Raw genomic sequence first — 13,600 nt, 5'->3', positions numbered from 1 at the left:
TGTCTCTTCCAGGCAGGGTGGTAGAATTCTTACCAGTGGAAAACTATGAGAAATCTGTTGGGCATGGGGGAATGTCAGGAAAAACTATTGCTTTCCTGTTACAAAGTCCACCTCTTACAGGTCTCTTTCAGTCAACTTTTTCTTCCTCAGGATATACTTGTCTAAATATTTCCTCTACATATAGTTAGAATCATATCAGCAGAGTCATTGTTTCTCTTTCAATCATCAAACATACTTTAGAAAACTCAAGAGGAGAACAGAAGTCTAATGTATTTATCCATATTTTTGCTGACCATGTTTTTTCCTCCTTCCTGGTGTTTCATTCTTTCATTATTTCCTTTCTTTTTAGAAAACTCCCTTTAGCCATTCTTTTAGGGTAGGTCTGATGATGAAAATTTTCTTGGTTTTTCTTCATTTAAATATGTCTTGACTTCCCCTTCCTTTCTAAAGGATATTTTCACTGGTTAAAGAAATCTGGCTTGACATTTCTTTTCTTTAAGGACCAGAAAAATATTTTGTCATGTTTTCTGGCATATATAACCTCTGATAAGAAGTTGTCATTCCACTTGTTTTCTTCTGTAACTGTGCCATTTCCCTCCAGCTGCCTTGAAGAATTTTTCTCTTTGTCTTCAGTTTTCAGAAGTTTAAGTATATTATATCTTGTCATGGATTTCTATTGGCTCATTTTGTTTAGCATCTGATTAGTTTTTGAGTTTGTAGCATTATGTCATTTGCCAGATTTGAAACATTTCAGTCATTATTTCTGTGGATGCCTTTTTTTCAATTTTGCCTTCTTTTTTTATCTCTCTCTCTCTGGTACTTTGAAGAGGGGTTAAATTGAATAATGTTTAGTTATAGTCCAACAGGTCTATGAGGCTGTTCATTTCTGTTGTCTTTTTTCCCTGCTGTTCAAATTGGGTAATTACTGGTTTTCCATCTTTCCGTTCACTAGTTCTATCCTCTATCTCCTCCTTTCTGTTTTCTTCAATTCTAAAATTTCAGTTGGGTTCTTCATTATAACTTTCATTCCTTTGCTGAGGCTTTCTAATTTCAGTTTGTTTCATGCATGTTTACGATTGCTCGCCAAAGCATTTTATCATGGCATCTTTAAAATATTTGAGAACTCTTAGAAATTCATCTTGTATCCAGAGCTGTTGGTTTTCTTTTCTTTTTCTTTTTTGTAGAGTTTGAGATCCTCCTCGTTCTTGGCATGATGAGTACTTTTTTTTTTAATATAGAAACATGCACATTTTAACAGTATAAGACAATGGATTTTATTTAAAGCTTCTGCTTTAGCTGACTTGCATTGACATCCTCTGGCATGTCTGGGAAGAAGAGGATGTTGTTTCCTTACTGCCAAGTAGAAGTCCAAGCTCCCTACTCAGGTTCTGTTGTCATCAGAGGGGTAGAGCTCATTAATGCTGGGTTGGGGTGAAAGATCTGGTTTCCCGTGTAGTCTCCACTGACAGTGTGGAGGCAGGAGCCCCATTATTTGCCTGTGGGGTGACACTCCCAGCTCTGAAGTTTGCCTTCTTTGACACTGCCCAAAAGGAAAGTTGTGACTCCTCATCACAGCCTCATGTGGGAAAAAGCCTAGGCCCTTCCCTTGACTTTTGCGCTTAGGCTTGAGGCCATAGTTCTCTTTGTGATGTTTGGCTAGTGTACAGTGGTGACTATGCAGTTTTTTGTTTTTTGTTTTTTTCCTATCTTGCTAGGCTTCTCCTGCCTCTAACTATAGCTAGCACACCTTAGCTTTGGTTGGGCCTTATTTATTTATTTATTTATTGGCCTACATTCATTCATTCATTGAAATTCTCAGGTTGCCAGCTTCTTCAACTCCAGGTCTGAGGTATGCCCAAGAAACTCACTGCCAGGTCATGCCTTGGGTCTTTTTTGTTGTTGTTGTTGGACTCCTTGGGTCTTAAAGTCTCTAATCAATCTGCATTCAATCAATATCAATCAATCATATTCTCTCCACCTTTCTTATGTTTGCTTTAGCTATATTGTCCATGGTTTTTAGTTATGCTTAGTGGGAGGTATACAGAAAAGTATTTCTATTCCATATTCCTTGAATCAGAAGGCACTCAGGAATATACATTTTTACTTAGTAATTTTTATAATTACTCCCAAGTGATTCTGAGTCAAAGATCTATGGGTTACCCTTTGAGAAACATTATCTACATAATGAATCTGAGAACAAGACAGACTAACTCAAAAAGTAAATGTCAAATACTCAGGTTGTACAACACAAAGTTTAAACTAGAACCCATATCTCCTGGCTTCCCTTTCAAAACCCTTTCTTCCTCATGACACTAAATAAAGCAGCTAAAAATACCAAAAGGAAATAATGTACCAATTTCACTAGTATTTATGAAGATCAAACAGTTTGCCTAGAGATAATGCATAGACTTAAAAAAATGTAGAGGCACAATCTTTCTAATACATTTGTTTCCCACAAGCTGCAATATAATTTCTACTGAGGAGGATTCCAGGCAATTGCTCCAAGATAGGGTATTGTCTGCACATGAAAGGATTGTTCTTGGAAATAAAAGTCTACACAGTCTACTGAGGGTGCTGCACGCTGCCTGCATAGTCTGACTCACACACAGGGAAGCTTTTCCAGTTATGTTAATACTCATCTGGCAGTGGCCTCTATAATTGCCTAAGTTAGTTGGTAGACATGCAGGCAATGTTAATTCCCTGCAAATATAGTTATTCATAACTTGGTGTCAAGTGCATCGTCCTCAATAGAGACAACTCTTCAGATGTCACTGGCATTGGGGGCAGGAGGGCTGTATTCAGTCATCTCTGGGGAGCTCATGAAATCTGGAGAGACAGGAAATGGTGTGGGAGCGAAGGCAGCATACAAATGCTTCTAATGAAATATGGGCATCCTTCAGTGGCTCCCTTTCATTTGACTGGCCCCATGCACAGGTTGTACCAGATGGCACTCTCATGGTTTCCATCAATGTGGAAATGTGATGAAGGAGGGGAAGAGAAGAATAGATGGGGAAAAAAAAAAAAAACCAACAATCTGCACAGCTGAAAATAATTACGATTATGTAACTAATGACCCAGGGAATTAGAGGAAGCCAAACTCGTTGGAACTCGGGCCACATGCAGGCAGATGTCACAACTTAATGACAAAAGATGAATTGCTTTATATCCTGCATAGTAACACATGATGAGGGCTTTTGATTCTTCGTTCCAAACCCCTGTCTTAGAATATAGTCATAAGGAGAACCATATCCTGAGTATCTTTCCATTTTGAAGGGAAATTGAGCTAGCAGCAGTCCTGAATTGTTAAAAATGTCAAAATAATTTCAGTAAATCTTAGATTGATATTCATTTTGACCTGTAGGAGTAGCAGGAAGCAACCTGAGGGATGTTGGAGATAGCCCTTCTGCCACTGAAATATAGACTATGCATCCCTGGAGGGTTGGGTTCAATCTTACACTTTTGCGGTCATTTAAAAGCATTTATTGAGATTCTGCCATGTATGTGGCCCTACTTAACAAGTGTGTTGGAAAGATGAAAGAGATGCTACCCCTGCACATCCTGGAGGAGTTCACAGTGGTGTGCACTTTGTAAATATTGATTGGGGTAGATAACCAATTGCTATTCCTTAAACAGACCCTGTCAAGGTTGCTGAAATTCCCACTGTCTCCTTTCAAAGCTCTGAAAGCTGACGTTCAAATGCTGGTAGTTCAAGCATTCATTCTGAATTCATTCACTCAGTCATTCAGCAAATCTCCACTGGATATCTATTATGTTCTAGGTACTGAGCTTGGCCCTAGGTTTAACCTGGTGAATATCATTGTTTAATATTAACAATATTTAATTATTATTATTAAGTATGGACAATAGTAAGTTAACATAATATTAAATAAAAACATAATATATGAATATATTGTGTCTTAAGCTATGGTTTGTTTAAAAAAAATCAATGGTAAAGGTGGAGTCATAATCTCAATATTTAGAAATCAATGGTGGAATTACTGTTACAAAGTTTTATGAGAAAAGGTTAGATGCATTAGTGTCTCATCTAATGTATCAGCCAGTTAGGGGGAAAAATGTAAAGCAGATGCCATTAATATTTTGAATCTTATAAAAACATGTTTATGAAAAACACATTAGGGGAGTGGATAGCTCACAGGTTTGGCAATGAAAGACCAAACATTTTAAATCCATATAATTGGTTGAAATCCAGCCAAAACTGGATAACAAACGCAACTCTTCCCCATCTGCTGGTTTATGCAAATGGGTTGGTGATTTCATTTAGTTTTCTAGGAGACAGGTGTCTCTATTGCTAAAGCAACTACTCAGTTGGCATCCAGCCCCAGTTTCAGGAAAAGTCTTGAATTTAGCTGTGGGGTAGGGCTCAGCTTACAGCATGATCCTCAGAATCCCTAGATAAGAGAGAGAGAAAGGCCAGAGCTGAAAACCACTGGAAGTTGGCGTCCAGTCTGTCAGAATTTGGATCAGCCATGGCAGACAAGACTCTAACTTGCTGCACATGCATTCTCTACCTGATTTCTTCAGAACTGAAGATCTGCCAGGAAGATAACTCTGAAAGAAGTTTTTGCTGGAGACTGTCCAACTCAGATACCAATACCAAGCCTGATTGGATAGGACCTTATTTCTTTCCATATTCTCCATATTCCATATTCCAGATAACCAGAGAACACAAATATTTTTAAAAACTCTTTTAGGGATAAAATAATCACAGATACAATATCACAGTTAAAGGAAACCCAGTTTTTTTAGTGTTCATTTATTATTTGTGAATAGGGAAGTGAAGAGCACAGGCTATGAAATTAAACTACTTCTGGTTCAGATCCTCTCATTGTCACTTAGCTGTGTAACTCTGGGAAAGTTACTTAACTTCTCTGGTCCTCATTCCACCCATCCATAAAATGGAGATAATAGTATTACCAAGGCCATAGAATTGTTATGAGAATTGAATGCCTGCAATATATTTAGAACTGTGTCTGGCATATATTGAGTCTTTGTACAAGTTACCTCACATTACTGCTTCTTTAATTCAATGAAAAAAACTGCTCTCATTATTTAATTCTAACATCAGTTCTTCGACATAGGTATTATGCACCGCCATTTTACAGTTGAGGATATTAAGCTTCAGAATGGCCAACGGCAGGGAAGAATTAAGGTGGCTCATTGAATCTGTCTAAGGCCAAACCAAGATCTCTCTATTGCGGCCAGTTGCTTTAGATCACACAGCAAAGTAGGAGAGCAGACTGCTACCCAAGATTTCTTAGTTCAACAAACCTGTCAGTAATTTCTAGTTCCTGGTTTTGTTAATGCAAAGACAAAATATGTGCAAAAATAAAAAAAATACTGATTTTTATGACCTCTACCAAAAATAACAAATTGAAGTCCAAGAAATTTTAATTTTTCTTAAAAAATTATTGATTGCTACATTTTAGCAATTATTATGCTAAATTCTGGGCTCATAGTGATAAATAATACAGAGAAAGTGATTACTGGAAATTTTCTAATAAATTCTAATTACTCAGATTATTTTTTTCTTTCACAAATTCCTCTGATAATTTTTTTAAACCAAGTTGCGAAACTGGTTCTGATTCTGTTGACTTTTATTTATAGATAAAAAATATATTTACTTACCCATAATATTTAATAGCAACTAGGATCTTAAATTTTTTTAAAATTATCATTCAAGGCCCTTGAAGGAAGCGATTGTTTTAATTATTATTCCACTGGACTTGGCTCATTAAAATCTCTGTGTGTTCTTGATCCTCTCACAGATGACTGAATAAACTGGTGACTGTAGGATGACACTTCCATGACTTCATAGGCTTCCAAAAGAGGTAGACCATAATGAAGGCATGCATGAGAGGACTACGAACCAGGGAGGTGGCACACATTGAAGTTCCCACATCATCATTCATACTAATCTGATTAACTCTCTCAGTTTCATTTCCAGAGTGCAGGGATCAGGAATTTTGGCAACCATCTGGGTAACAGAAGTCCCTCCCCAAGGATCTTGTAAATTTCTGCCCATATGTTCCCTGTAAAATTGCATTGCCTACAGCTTTCTTCCCACAGCTCATGTCTGCAAAGATGACCAGCCGACCAGATCTTGTGACAGAGCCCCTCAGCCTTTCAGGAATACGCCAAGGTGGTCATTTCTCACTTGGACTTATGTGTGATTTTTATCGATAATATGAGCACTGCGAACAATAACAGATATATTAAAGATGAGGAGACATTGTCTGATACTAAGCTTGCAATGCCCAGAGCCGTTAAAACAGCACTTTGCATCGTAAGACACAACTTCCCAGATAGTTCAGGGTAAAGAACCTGCCAGTCAATGCACAAGATGCAGATTTGATCCCTGCGTCAGGAAGATCCCCTGGAGCAGGACATGGCCACCCACTCCAGTATTCTTGCCTGGAAAATCTCCTGGATAGAGGCGCCTGGCAGACTATGGTCCATGGGGTCGCAAAAGAGCCAGACATAACTTCAGTTCAGTAACTCAGTCATGTCTGATTCTTTGCGACCCCGTGGACTGCAGCAGGCTAGGCTTCCCTGTTCATCACCAACTCCAGGAGCCTACTCAAACTCATGTGCATCCTATTGGTGATACCATCCAACCATCTCATTCTCTGTCATCCCCTTCTCCTCCTGCAGTCAATCTTGCCCAGCGTCAGGGTCTTTTCAAATGAGTCAGTTTTTCACTGCGGGTGGCCAAAGTATTGGAGGTTCAGCTTCAGCATCAGTCCTTCCAATGAATATTCAGGACTGATTTCCTTTAGGATTGATATAACTTAGTGACTAAACAAGAACATTATAAGACACACCAGAAAATACTGCCCCCTTCTATCTTACAGTACAACACCTGGGAAGCAGGCTTTAGGAACACACAGTCTAATGTAATTCTCTCCAGGTGAGCACCTTTCAGGGAAAAAGAAAGATACAACAGATTATCTTATCTGGATTATCTTACATTTGTCATTTTTAACAACTTCAAACTAAGGCTTGATTCATAGAATTATGATTATTAAACTTATCTGGATTATCTTACATTTGTCATTTTTAACAACTTCAAACTAAGTCTTGATGCATAGAATTATGATTATTAAAATGTTTGTCGTCCTCGGCAGGACTTTCTCTTATCTGATTTCTCTAAGTCCCAAGACAGCCCTTGGTAAGAATGTCTTAAACTTGTAAGCAACTTTCATCAGCTGAATAATAAATGCAAGTTTCCCTATTTTGAAAACTCAAAGGATCATGTGCTTAGAGATTCTGTATGTTTTCTGTATGTTTTCTAGTTTTCAGACTAGAGAGAATATTTATCTCCCTGGGTTCATTAGAAAATATATATGATGTTCCATCATGGGGGTAACCAATGAATATTTAGTTCATTGTTCAAAGATACGGACTTCTAAGAATGGGCTTCCCTCGTGGCTCAAACAGTAAAGAATCTGCCTGCAATGCAGGAGACCCAGGTTCGATCCCTGGCTCAGGAAGATCCCCTGGAGAAGGGAATAGCTACCCACTCCAATATTCTTGCTTGGAGAATTCCATGGACAGAGAATTCTGGCGGGCTACAGTCCATGGGGGCACACACAGTTGGACACGACTGAGCGACTAACACTTTCTCTCTAAGAATATTCCTATTCTTATAAAGGTTACCCTCACAGCCTTGCTGTTGAAAGCGAGAACCATACAAATATTGGGTGTAGATCCATTACAGTCTGCCTCCTGTGCGCCATCAGAAACCACGTGTTACAGGGTGAGAATGGGCAAAACTTCACCTCACATCACTTTGATCTTTCAATGAAGAAACGTATTTTGGAAACTAGATTGTGTCTGCTGCAGCTCAGCCTGGCCTAAAGTACCAAAATTTCTCTCGTGTTATATCTAAAATTACTTTGGGAAATGAATAGATATCAGATTGTGTGATTTTCTCATGGGGGCTATTGGCAGATGACACCCTCATGGGGTGGGTGGTACATTCTCATGGGGAAATTGTTGGTTCCCCTGTCAATCATCCTATAGAGATGTGGGTCGTGGAGAAGAGGAGAAACGCATTCAACTTTAGAATTACACAAATTATAATCATCTCTTCTTTGTGGGGATATGGATTATTTTGGTATAGCCTCCAAAGCTCAGGGAAAACTAGAATGATTTCAGTCAGTTGTATGTGTAAACTGTCACTCGTCATGTAGACATGTTGAGATAAAATAAGAACATGGCTAGATAAGGGATCCTGAGATTATATATGAATCTGTGCACAGATTCTGTTAATCAAACTCCACCTGATTAATTTGCCAGATATACCGGTGATCTACTTCTCATCTATAAAGCATAGTCACTGACACCTATAGCTAGGGTGAGCAACCCAGGTGGTTTGCCTGAAAGTGTCTTGGTTTCAGCACTGAAAGTCCTGAAACCCAGGAAACCATCCGTGTAGGGAAAACCCAGATAGTTGGTCACCCACTGAATCTGGTAACACAGTGAGGTCACACCTCACTGACAGTTAGTAACACACTGAATTTACCCAGGAAGAAGCTCTGTGGTGACTCACACCCTTTTCTTCCCGCCAGTTGAACTGAACTGAATGTTTACCAAGAATCTGTTATAACATTTGTTCCCAAACCTGTTTAATCACTTGCTTGTTGTTATAATTATATAATTTAATTTAATATGATGTAAACAGAGAAAATATCCATGTGAAAATGGAGAGTGGTATCTCTATGGAAACTAATTTGACAGTGGAATGTAAATTTGCTACAAAGAATGTTAAATCTGATGTAACAAAACAGTTGTAAATGATTCATAAAATAATATATATCACAGACTTTTACATTCTCATTCCTCATTATAGACATTGAAAATGGAAATTACAAACAACCCATTATTAGTGTTGTTTATGTAAGAGAAATGAAACACTGATCAGATGATCCATGCATAAAGAAAAGACCTTGGTCTTCAAGAGATCGGTGCTGCATTTTTTTATGTTTCAAACTAAAAATGTGTAAGGCATATATAGTTAAATTTTTTATTCCATGATCTAACGAATTTCTTCTATTAGCTGATTAGTCTAATAAGTTCTTTAAAAAAAGGTTTTTTAATTGCATTTGTAATTATTCCCTATATTGGTGTGCTCTGCTTTTCCTTTATCATGTCCAAACTCTCAATAAGATCCTATGGACATGTTACTCTCCAGCAGTCACTGTATGTTTGGCTTTTTAAAAATATTTATTTATTTTAAATTTTGGTTGCATCAGGTCTTAGTTGTAGCATGCGGGGTGTTTGTTGTGGCTTGAGGGCTCATTAGTTGCAGCACTCCAGGCTGCAGTGTGTTCCGTAGGTAACCCTTGGTCATTTGGGATCTTGGTTCCCTGAGCAAGGATCGAACCTGAATCCCCTGCATTGGAAGGTGGATTCTTACCCACTGGACCACCAGGGAAGTCCCCATCAATCACTGTATGTTGATGCTTAACATCGTATACGGGGAAAAACAAAGAGTGCAAATATAGGTTGTAAGCTCTGTCTGCCAAGGACCAGATCTATTTTATTTGCTATTTCTTGGTAACTTACAGGCCTGCAGCCAAAAACTAAGAGATCCTTATGTGAGGAATGCTTGATACATAGTCAGTGAATGAAAGAATGAACATCTCTCAAGAACCCTATAGTCAACCTTGAAGTTTTAAATGTTAATTATTAAATACTTAAATATATCTTATTTATTTAATGATTCCATTTTTTTCCCTTGGAAAAATAATAGGCAGATCAGGGCACTTTTATAAGCATTGGAAAGACTACAAAGATGAATAAGATACACAAAGTACAAATATGAGAATATTTGAAATTTAAAGTTGAATTTAGCATTGGTATAGACCACTCAGAATAGAAGACGGGAAAATCAGATAGGATATCATATTATGCAGTACTGGGTGCATGCAGACTGAATAATTGAACCTAAGATGAGGGAAGAAAGTAATCAGTGCTCACTTGGCCTTAGCATTTAGTCACTATAAGCTCAAATCTTGGTATCAAACAGACCTGCATTCAAGTCAGGACTCTGACAGTTACAACTATTTGACCTTGAGTAAGTTTCTTAACCCCTCTCAGCTTCAGTTTTCATATCTTGAAAGTGGAAATAATGATGCTTGATTGGTTACCCAGGATCAAATACAGTAATATATTTGCAGATGTTAAACTTATGCACGGTTTTTGATTCACAACAATCACTTGGCATCTATAAGCTATATTTAAGGAAAATGGGCTGTAAAAATTAGAAAAAAGTTTCAGGAAGAGCGTAACTTGGGAGCTTCCAAATTGATGAGCTTCCAAATTCCAAACTTCCAAATAAGTTTGGATATGGGTAGAAAGGATTGTAGGAAGGACAGAGGAAAGAAGAGAAAGAGTTTTCAGGTATAAGAACAGTAGGAACTGCATACACACAGGAGATATTGGTGAATGTACAATGAAGAACAAAAAGATTGGACATCAGAAGAAAAGGAAGTGGTTACTTCATATGGAAAACAACGGAATTGCTTTAGAAGTTCTGAGGAAAAAAAAAACATTTATTGTAGCCCGAAACATTTAGCCATTCTAGGGTAGAGGGTAGACACCTAAATTAAAGAGAAAAAGATCAGGTATCAGGCATTCTGTCTCTCACAAAAATAAGAGCCCATTGAAAATTGCTCGTGCAATCATGGGGTAACTGAGAAAAGGAAAAGAGAGAGGAAAAAGGGCAACCACAGAAGCTATCCAGTCTCTACATCTTCCCACTTGCAGAAGCAATAGTGCACTGTCTATAAAAACCTTCATTGCTGCTGCTGCTGCTAAGTCGCTTCAGTCATGTCCAACTCTGTGCGACCCCATAGACGGCAGCCCACCAGGATCCCCCGTCCCTGGGATTCTCCAGGCAAAAACACTGGAGTGGGTTGCCGTTTCCTCGTCCAATGCATGAAAGTGAAAAGTGAAAGTGAAGTCTCTCAGTTGTGTCCGACTCTTAGCAACCCCATGGACTGCAGCCTACCAGGCTCCTCCGTCCATGGGATTTTCCAGGCAAGAGTACTGGAGTGGGGTGCCATTGCCTTCTCTAAAAACCTCCATTAGGACATCGGATAGAAAATTTCCTCATCTCTTGATTCTGGTATAGAGTTTGCAGTACTTAAGTTATTCAATTCAAAATAGTCTTGTGCACTATGCTTTCAACCACTTCATTAATTTTTATTTTACGGTCATAAAGTTTCTGTTATTTCTGCAAATTTCCTATCTGGTTAGTCTCCAGGAGTTCTTCCCTTTTTACCTTGTCTTCACAAGAGCTGGTTCTTCTCTCAGTGTTTGCCCACTCCCTCTCTTCAGCTGGAATCTTATTCCTCTGCCAAAAAGATCTTTTCCACCCATGCTAACCTACATATTTTTTCATTCTCTAATCTCCTATGGATGCTATCAAACATGTTTCTCATTGACTTTTATTTACATATAATTCTTAGATTGTGGGTAAGTAAATATGTCATGTATCTTTCTATTCCATTAAATCGTAATCTTAACCCCCACAGTATTTATTCAACAAGTATATGAGCACATACTATGTACTAGAGACTACTCGAGGAGTGTGGTTATAGCAGAAACTCAACAGGCACAGTCTCGACTCTCATAGACCTGAAATGTAACAAGGCAAGAGAAATGAGAAATAACTAAGTTAGATATTTTCTGAAAACGATAAATCCTTAAGGAAAATAACCAGGGAATGTACTTGCAAGGGACTGTGAGGGTAAATAAAGCAGGGCATATAAAATAGAGGATTCAAGAAAATCTTTTTGTTGAGACTATGCTTGGAATGAGACCTGAGTGATGAGAAGGAGACCATGCAGGGACCCGGGAGCAGATTATTTTGGGCAGAGGGGACAAAAGCAAGGTCTCTGAGGCAAGGCCAGGTTGACCTGTTTGAGAGAAAGTAAGGTAGATAGGGCTGGATCCCAGTAAGTAAGCAGGTAGTGATGCACAGGCGGAAAGGAGTGGACCATGTAGGTCCAGATGATGTGGACAGAGTTTGGATTTTACTCTGAGTGAAATGGCAAGACAGGGCAGGCTTTTAAGCAGAAGATACCATAACTGGACTTGAATTTTAAAAGATTCCATTAGCTATTAGATACTAATGATTTGGAGCAAGGTCAAAAAGTAAATGTTTTAAGTTACTATTGCTGAAGTCCAGGTGAGACATGATGAGATCCTGTGCTAGGACTGCAGCAGTGAAGTTAGAAGCAGCAAGTGGCTTAGGGAGACATGTTGAAGGCGAGCCATGTAAGGATTTGCTGATGAAGTGAATGTCAAGAGCAAGAAGAGACTTTAAGGATAAATCCTTATGTTTTGCCTGAAGCATTTTAGTGAATGGTGCCATTACTCAAAAGCTGTTTTTTTTTTTAATGTATTGATCAGTTCTCATCAGAAAGAGAGGTTTTTCTCAATAAAACTAATGGTGGCTCTGTTTAAAGGGAATGTAACTCTACAAGATATGCCAATGTCTATCAAATAGCTCCCTAACTGTTTTTTTATTAAAAATAATTCCCAATAATATATATCAGGCTTCCCTGGTGGCTTAGGTGGTAAAGAATCCACCTGCAATGTGGGAGAACTGGCTTCAGTCCCTGGATTGGGAAGATCCCCTGGAGAAGGGCATGGCAACCGACTCCGGTACTCTTGCCTGGAGGATCCCACGGACGGTGGAGCCTGGTGTAGTCCGTGGTGTCACAGAGAGTCAGACACAACTGGGCGACTAAGCACAGCGCAGCATGACACACATCAGCAGTTGGTATTCTTCTGCAAAGGACCAGAGAGTAAATGTTTTCATCCTTGTGGGCCACACTTCTCCAAGCAGAGGCAATTTATAAGTGAATAATTATGGCTCTGTTCAAATAAAGTTTTGTTTACCAAAAAATAGGCATGAGCTATAATTGGCCAGCTTATGATCACCATGATTATAAAATTACTTCCTGACAAAGCCAATAGATGACCCTATTTCATACAATTCCTCAAAAATGTGTTTTATTTAGGAAAGAAGTCTTCACAAGATAATGCTAAACCAGACTTACGACATTTTTTATTTTTTAGAATCATTTTATTTTCCTCATTAAGAATTCCAGTAAGCATCTGTGTTCAGAATACTTACCTCCAAACGTGCAAGGTATAGAATCTGGAACTCTGATATGAGCCCTTTGATTAAAAGATCTTTCTGTTTTCAAATCTCACTAGAAAATGGAGGTTAAAAGCCCTTTTAAAATTGAGTGGCAGAAGTGGAATATTTATTGTTCTTTTAAATTCAGTTCAATTATTCCAAGTGGCATTTCATTCTTCTAATTTATTTTTTGAATCACCCATCTTTGAAAGATGTCATCTGAATTTGACAATTACTTCCCCTTTGTGGGGGTCAAAGCTAGTTACTGTCTGTATCTCACAGAAAAATACAGCCCCTATGCACTAAAGGTTATTCATATTTACTCCAAATTGTGATGTATTGAAGTCACAGCTTTTATCTAGCCTTTGAGGTCCTGATAACAAAAAGGACAGGAAGATCAATAATCACATGATGGGTAACTAA

This window comes from Cervus elaphus, chromosome 24, assembly GCF_910594005.1.
Source record: "Cervus elaphus chromosome 24, mCerEla1.1, whole genome shotgun sequence".
Lineage (NCBI taxonomy): Eukaryota > Metazoa > Chordata > Mammalia > Artiodactyla > Cervidae > Cervus > Cervus elaphus.
Note: the sequence above shows the minus strand (reverse complement) of the source record.